The following is a 9,613-nucleotide window of genomic DNA, read 5'->3' as shown; positions in this document are numbered from 1 at the left end:
AAATTTCGGAACCTGACAACAGGATTCAGCTTCTTGCTGGCTGCTGCAGGTTTGTTCAGGTTTCCCTGCCGTGACTTCAGTTCACCGTCATGACCTCAAATAGCTGGGACCAATGGCATCAACATTTTCAGAATAATTCCATGCCATGACCTAAAACAAAATGTGCTCCAGGAATGGACCCGGGGCATTCACAAAATTCAGATCAGCGCCAAAGCACAAGGATCGACATTTTCTTAGCTGTTGGCGATTTCTACTCTTTGTCTCATCGATCAGCTTGTTCATAAGTTGCTGACAACTCAACTGCAAACAGATTTATCAACGGCACCTCAACTTGTAATCTATTAATCTTGCAGATATATTTCTCAATGGGCTCGACCAAACCGGACATATTTTGCTCATGAATTCAGTGCAGTACTCTGACATTGCGTAGGTTTTTAACTGAAAAGAACCAATCTAAGAGACTTGAAGCTAAATGATACTTCCAGCAAAATTAGCATCATTATCCTCCATTGCTACAGCATTGGATTCGATCTACTCGGCAATATATCTGCACGAAGTATTGGGTTCGATCGATAACCATGCTGGACTTGACCAGTACCTATCACTTTAAAGAGACATGATTCTCCTTCCATGAATGAATGAGTAAGAACAAATTGATTAAGGCAAACCACTGATCCAAATCATACATGCAGCGTGTCCCATTTAGAGCATATTGCGTGCATATATATGAGCAGGCGAAATGTATCTTCTTGTGCCAGTATGAAAAAGATTGAGCATCGCTACGGTAGTAGGGATGACAATTTTGCCCACGGGTATGGGTACCCGTGGGTACCCGACCCGACGGGTATGGGTATGGGTATAATTTTTTATCCGTGGGTGTATCCGTCCACGACCCAACTACCTAATAGGTCGTGGTTGGGTTTTAATTTTTATCCGTGGGTAACCCGCGCCCGACCCGAATATAATTTTTCCCCAATTGGTCCATATATATATTTCATTGTGATATTATGGTTGGTTGGTATTTCACTATTTTTAAGTGTGCTACTATGATTTTGATATCGTTATTTCTTTTATTTGTAGTTTTGAGTTCATTGTTTCTTTTACTATTATTTTTTGAATGTATATTGAATACGAAATTAAGGATATATTTATTTCAAAATACCCACTGGGTACCCAGTGGGTACCCGAGCGCCCGCCGGGTATGGGTATGGGTATAATATTTTGCCGCTAAGCAATTCGGGTATTCATGGGCGGATATCGGGTCGGGTATTGTTGACGTCGAAAATATGAATGTTGATGCGTCACACACGAAGGTACGAGAGTCAATCTTAAACAGCTCCAGTGCAGGACCTAAATTCTTAGAATGATGCGCGAATGTGCCAGTCAGTTTGATCCTGCAACTGATAAGATGAACAGTAAAATAAGTCGATCGGCTATCGAGCCGATAGGTAACTAATAATCCAGCAGATCAAACGTTGATGCTGCAACAGTTAGCCGATAGACTGAGCAATCGGCTGAAAAAGCTTGGATCGGCTAAAAACTTGATAGAAATAAGTTTGAAATAAATATTAGACCAATATAACCCGCCAAGTCGATTATTAATCTTAGTCGATCGGACAAGCCCCTATAACCAGATCGAACTAGACATACAGAGATTGGACTTAACCAAGATAGTATGCAGTCGAGCATGATATGGTTATAGAAAACATGAAGATCGATAAGGCTAATAAATAAACCGACAAATTACTTGGAATAAACAATGAATCATATATTACAATCGGCTAAAACCAATTTGTGTATGATTCTCATAAGCCGATGCAACATAAATAACTGCCGATCTAACTAAATCAAGCCGATTGGTATAGAAATAATGCAGTAAAACAATCGGCTACTTTATTAATGTAAATATGATAAGCATGTAGATCAGCCAAAATCATCGGCTATAGACGACGGACAAACAACCCAAATCTATAAAATACCTAGCACAGATTACTAAGAATAATCATAGAAGATCGGACCTAACCGAGAGAGTTCAAGATTAAACCTAGCAATGTCAGGATAAATACCAAACAGGTCTAGATTGCTATCAAGCCGATTAGCCAATAACTGGTAACTTATCGGCTGGTACTCCGATAAAACAATGAGTAAAATACATCAATCTGATATAAACTATTTCACAAACACAATCTACTAGATCGGATCTAACTGAGACAGTACTAGATTGAATATGTCAAATAGAGAATATCAAACCAACATAGATCGCCCAAAGTGGTCGACCAGATCAACTCAAAACATGAAAAGTAATCTAAGTTGAAACTGATACGATAACTAGCAATCGCACAACTAGATTAAAAGATCAGACCGAACCGAGACAGTTCTAATCTAGCCGAACGATTATCATGGCCCGGCGGAACGTAGGACTTACCCCTCCGTCGAAGATCGAGACGATGCAGCCCCATGTCAGGTGCCAAGTTCCGCCGGAGTTGAAACCTCGGTTAGGAGGATGGCGATGCATCGAAAGAAGTTGATCTAATTGATTGGTAGATGATTTACTATTACCCCGGGCATACATATTCATACCCTCGGGTTGAGGTTAGGTCGTGTTGGACACGACATACAACTCCTAATAGATAAAAAGAAATAACAAACTAGTCCTATGCGGACTCTATCTCTAAATCCTACTAGATAAAATAAATAAAAGTCCCGATCGGACTCTAATCTCTTATAGATAAAATAAAATCCTAACTAACTCTAATTAACAGATAAATTTACGCCGCCAAGCCTTGGTCTTCACGATTCCCTGTCGGATTCGAACTCTTCCGGATAAAATTTATGTCGGCGATTGCACCTTTCCTAATCCAAATCCAATATGGAAATTTACCAAATTTTGATGTTAACAGGTATGTTCCTGCTTCGTCCGTACCCGACCTGACCCATTGCCATCCCTACACGGTAGACACGCAGCTGTAGCGACCAGTCTTCCTTTATGAAATTTTATCGGTTACTTCCAATATTTACAAATTAGTCCCAATGACCTTGACCGGAAGATGTATCCGGGGTGAAGTCAGCCAAAAATGTTATCGGGGTCGGTCCTACCACATGACACTGTGAACTATGGATCAAAGCCTGATACTTTGTTAAATGATTTAGGAATTTTGTCAGAGTCAGCTGACCCCGATGAATAGGGCTAGCTCTATTTTATACATATTTTTTTTCTAAATATGAAGTTTAATACAGGGGCGGAGCTAGAAAATTAGTTTATCGGGATCAGAATACACTCATCTTACTTAATTTTTAGTATTATCTTAGCTGCCTAAGCAATATAACAATGGATTTCGTCGGAGGTCATGGGGTCGGGTGACCTGACCAATACACTATAGCTTCGCCCTTGGTTTAATACATCTCCTGCCTTGCATCTTAGGATGTACATAGCCATATATTTTGATATCACAAATAAAAAAAATGTCAATAATGGATTGTTGTATGCATAGACCCTATTTGGGGTACTGAAGCTTGTAGACCTTAAGTAGCATGCAATCCATGAAGGTGAAGAAACTTCCTAAACAGTTGATTTTAGGTGTATGTCTCCAGTAGCCACAGCATATCCTAATATCCTACTAATCCTTATCTTCGCTACATCATAGATACTCATCATGCAATAGATTCAATTTTTTTTCTTTTTGTCTAAAACAATATAAGTGCGGAAAAGACAAACCGACCAGGAGTGTACATATTATTATTTTGTTTAACTTGTTACATATTCTGAAAGCAATATACATCCTAAAAGGAGCGGAATGAGAATTAGATACTCTCATGATAACTACTAACCTACTCTTTAGGTAGGGAGTCCCATTAATTATTGACTCATAAGCTTATATATAGGAAGCCAAACCGAGGGAGAAACCCTGGCCTAAAAGCTCAAAAAGTAACCTAACAAGGAATATTACGTCCAAATTGTTGACTTGACAAGGTCATTAAATGAGGGAGTTTCCTAAGATGAGAGAGGAGTTTCATTCCCATGAGTTGAAACTCATCTGGCCGATTACCTAGTTTACAGTTTTGATAACTATGTCATGAAACTATGCATTGAGACTGGCCTTATATATCGATATCTTTTACATGATATTAGAAAATGACTATTGTGCACAACTAGTTTGTAACAAATAGATTTGTATGCTAAACCTAATAAGTAATTAAAAATCCTGATTGGTTTGTGTTGTAAAATCAATTTCTCAAATAGATATATTTAGCACATTCATATATACAATCGCTTTCCATTCTTGTTTGTTTCCATTGTTCCTACTATTATGATGTACTAATATAAGAATAATATTTTCTGGAGGAACACAACAATCTGCATATTCCCTGGCCCATAGAACAATCAGGTATGTTTTTTTGGTCAGTGTCCAATATTTTATACTACAAAAGTTTTACAAAAAAGACATTCTGGTTTGTAGCAGCATAGCATCAAAACTCTACCAAGCATGGTTTTCAGCTTATTCATATATAAATCACAACAGAAATACAGTGTACTCAAGAACTGTGTTCTAAATTTAGAGGGTACCTTAAGGTGGGAAAAAGGGTAATTAAGCTGTCATATATACAGTAATATAGTGATGCGATCTTATCTAAAGAATATTTATAGCTGGGCCATGCCTACATATTATGCTGTTTTGAAGTCTTTTCCAAACCCTGCCCAATCTACTTTTTTTGGACGCAAAAATATATTTCTGCTTAGACTTGTTGGACCAACGACAATGACACTCACTTCATCCAATACTAGAGATATCAAAATGGGGCCCCGTTACCTGTTTCCCCGTGAGGAATTTTTCTATTAGGGGACAGGGATGACTCTTATTGGTTCCCCGCGGGAAATTAAATGGAGGAAAACACGCCCCTGTCGGGTCTCGCGGGAGCGGGTATGGTATTTAGTCCCATGTTCCCGTTTTCCGTGGAGACCCGATTAATAGAAATATATGAGTTTTAAGTTTATTTTTTCATGTGATGAGATTATATTCATTGTTATATTCAATAAATAATAATTTCATATTTTTATAATATGGATTAATGAATATATATTCATTTATATTAATATAAAATATGGATTATATATATGATTTGAGATGTATACTGTATTGTTTAAGCGGAGATGGGGAACCCACAGGAATTAATTCCCCGTGCGGGGATGGGTATGGGGAAAATTCTTTACCCGTTGCAATTCGCGGGGATGGTGATTGGGAAAATTTTAACTCATGGGGACGGGTATGGGGACGTAAAACCCGATGAGGAATTCCCCGTTACCATCCCTATCCAATATGTACTGTTACATGGATTTGGGTGTAGCTTTTCATATGGGGCCCTGGTAAACTTTCGGTTTGATTCTAGCTGCCTTTTCAAACCCTTCTAACATGGTACCTTCGTAGCATTATTTAGACAGCTTAAGATTTTATGAAGCAATTGGTGAGAACTTAGAAAAGCTAGATTTCCACGTTTTGCATAGTTTTTAGTTTATTTTCTAGATTTTATTGGTAGATAATTCAATTCAACCATAAATAACAGATTACGAATTTAAACCCTAATCAATACATGATCATCGATTAATTCAAATACGGAAAACTAAATAAACTTGCAGCTGAAGCCATCTGATTCCCTTCTTTTCTTTCCTTCAATTCCGTCTTCTTTCCTTCGTCTCCAGCGAGATTAGATCGCCGCTGATCTATTCTGAACCTCCGACCTTCGGGTCTCCAACGACACTGCCCTGAATCGCCGCACGAAAGACTTCCAGCGCGTCTCTGATCGGGAGAGATTAATTTTGAATTTCGAGTACGAGAATAAGCCACATGAGCGTCCCCGTGGGTTCCTCTTCTTTTATATCACACTGGTGGGCCTCGGGGGCTTTTCCTAATCCGATTTCGGTCCGTAACCACTGATCGCAGTTATGGCCCGTATAGGGTTACGGATTTAGAGTTAGAGATAGATTGCGGATAGGATTACAGTGGTTATATCCTTTCCTAAATATCGGCTAACCGATAAATTAACCAACATTTATAATACATTTTTTTTTGAAATTTTGGATGAGAATATAAACTGTTTGGGGAGGCGAAGATTTTAGGAGAAGTTAAAGAGTGGCTGGAAACAACCCAAATTGGGAATATGTTATCAGCCGCTTGGGCTCTTCACCCTTGCAACACTCTTATCATTTTGGTATTAGCTGTTGGCATGACTCTTTTGACATCTGTGTTTCGCTCGTATATTGGTCAAGAGTTACATGTTAGATAAGACCAAGTTTTATATTTTATAGAAGAGATGTAAGCTATTAATTATGGAAGAGAGAGCATGCATAATATGGACCTTTACACGACACTAACCCTAAGTATTTTATTTTATTTGCTTGCCTAATATACTTTTTATTTTTCTCTCCTTTCTCTTAAATTCTTTGTGGTGGTTGTTCCTTGCCATAAGGGTTTACTCCTCTCTCTTATCTCCTTTACCCATCATACGAGCTTACGTGACACCTTAGAGCAAGTGACTAGGGGTTTATAGGGTTTATAGTACTTACTCTTAATTAGATAACCAGTATAGTTACATCTAATCATAAACTAGGCCAGTATCCCTTTTCTCCCTTTTCTTAACTTATCACTCTAGTGATTTTAATTGAGATTTTGAACCTTTTATCTTTTCAAATAAACAACTTAAAACTTATTATTAAATCTAAATCTCTTGCTCATATCAATCTAACTAGTGTGGTAGACCAACTAGAGTACCACGCCATCACTTTTCAGTGGCATGGTAAAAGATTCATATTTAGAAAATAAGTTTTCGTGTGGATTTACTTTTAAAATTAAAAAAAAGTTTAAAGATAACAAAAGTTCAATCTTAAGACCTCTGCTTTCTAGAATTCTCTTACAAATGTTTTTCTTATTCTCGATGGATGGTTGATCCTATTACCTACTTGTCCTCTCTGTGTTAAATTCCATATGTTCAATATATATCCTTTTGTACCTATTTTCATCCCAATAGTTACTCAACAGTCAAAAGCATGATAAATTCATGTGCACAACTAAACTCTAATTGCAGAGTATCATTTTTTAGATAATAATTGCAGAGGCGACTATCGTATCTCTTTCGAGCAAAAGGATCAAGAAAAGTAATACATATTATTAGTTTAGCTTATCAGATCATATATTACGAGGATATTTTGCACCCCGCATACTAATCAAGGTAGGCCTCACTTATACCCCATTTCCCCTTCTATTTATAAGCCAAAATTTGTTTTTTAACCTTAAATTTAAAGTTGATTTTAGGATTTTTTTTATCCTAGTTTATTTTTCAGTTTTAGCTTTTAAACCACTAAAAACACATATATAAAACTCTTATTTATAAATTAATTTTTTTTGCAAATATACGGTCTAACTTTTTCTCTGAAAAAGCCAAAGGATCGCCCATTAATTAGCAACCCCATTCCTTTGGGAAGAATATTACCAGGTCAGGAGCGTCTTTGTGGCAGCATCATCCACACTATCTTGTGCTTGGAACTTATACCTTCCTTTTCACTGAGGTCGGCCAATATGATATGGAATATATATGTGGAATGGAACTAATCATTGATTACAAAAATCAGGTATAGTACATTAATGCAGATGTTATTTTATAGATTGATTTTAAGAAAGCTTATGGCAAGGTTAAATGACCCTTTGTACAATTAACATGACTTACAATGAAAGGCCTTTCATCTAACTGGTGTCAATGGATTGCTTCTTTTATTCAAGATGGTCATGTTGGTATTAAGGTAAATGATCAAGTAGGTGTTAATTTTCTTTTTATTTGAAAAAGGTTTAAGACAAGTTGATCCCTTATTTCTAATCCTTTTTAACATAGTTGTTGACATGTTTGCTATACTAATAAAGTGTGCCAGACAAGAGAACAAATTACTGGAGTTTTCCGACATCTTTTTTGATGATGGGTTGTCAATCTTATATTATGCAGATGATACACTAATTTTTATGGAACATGATTTATAGGCTGCAAATAATTTGAAGCTTTTACTCTGTCTTTGAAAAAAATCACAAAATAAATTTCCGCAAAAGTGAGCTCTTTTGTTTTGGTCACTCTAAGGTTATGAACAACACTATTCTCAAATGTTTGGGTGCCAAGCTAGTTCTTTTCCTTTTAGATACCTAGGAATCCCAATGCATTTTAGAAAGCTATCGAATAAGGATTGGCAAGTCATTGAAGAAAAGTTAGAAAAGAAGCTGAGCACCTAGAAAGGAAAGAATACGGCAGTAGGAGGGAGGCTGGTCTTGATTAATTCGGTCTGTCTTACCATGTTTGTTATTGGTGTCTCACGCTCAGAAATTTAACCAAATTCTGAACTTTATTGTGTATTTAACCTTAGTATAATACTGATCAGGGTACACAAAAGACAAATTAATATAATATCATCATGTTTTAAACATGGAGAGAGAAGAAAACTAGGAAGCGGGCAACAATAGACAACATTCCTCGAGTGTACAAACTCATCTAATCTTTCGAAGTATAGCATATAACACAAATTTTCTTATAATTGATCATAACTTGAAATTATTTAACATAGAAAAGTTTCAATAGTTAAATATGGTACCGTATGAAACATATAAAGGATGCAAAATGGTGAAATGATACGAAATATGGGCATGGGCCAAAATTGATTATTTTGTACATACGGACAACCTAGTAGATTGTTTTTTTTTACTATTTGAGGCCTATTTTCTATTTTTTTATACATATACGAAATATGTGTGTGTATATATAGTGGGTCTGCCCTGTTATTATCCATTATCTTAGAAAAAAAAGGTATAGTAAATTATTAAGATGGCAGTACAGATACACAGGAATATATCCTATACACACAAACTTTCCGAGTACACTCATAAACACTAACTAACAATGTCATTTGAATTGCAGAAAAAAGTTTGTACACATAATTCCGATAGTACTATATCTATCTATAAAGTCTTATCTTCAGATTTATTATATATTATATTTTAGCCATAACAATTTGAAGAGTATAAATATATCAAAATTTTGTCTTTTGTATTGCTCTCTACTTATAATGAATTTGAAGATGATAATTTATACATAAGTGTAGTCCTATTATATATATATATATATATATATATATTTATACTTATTTATATTCTATAATTTTTTGGAAAATGTGTTAGTTTGGCGCGAAAATGAAGTGTACATGGAAAGCTCTATGTGTATAGGATATGTTCTATACATTCATCATTATTGGAAGGAGAATCATGTCTCTTTTGTTTTTTTATATGTATGCGTAGGACGCTTTAGTCATTGGATAACTATTGAATGATTTGGCCAAACCTGCAAGCGAGACTGAATCGGATCCTTCGTCAAAAGTGACACCGACCAAACCGCAATCAGGTCAATTAACTAAATTACGTCAATGCAAAATACCAAAACCAAATATACATATCACAGAAGTCCAAATAGACTCGATGTCCATCTTTTCGCTTATATTTATGTTTGTAAGTGAAATTTAAATTTAGATTTAATTTTGAGAATTTTATTATAATTTATTTATATATAATATTTGCATTTAGATTACTAAATT

This window comes from Oryza brachyantha, chromosome 9, assembly GCF_000231095.2.
Source record: "Oryza brachyantha chromosome 9, ObraRS2, whole genome shotgun sequence".
NCBI lineage: Eukaryota > Viridiplantae > Streptophyta > Magnoliopsida > Poales > Poaceae > Oryza > Oryza brachyantha.
The sequence above is the reverse complement of the archived record's forward strand: the minus strand, read 5'-3'. Positions refer to the sequence as shown.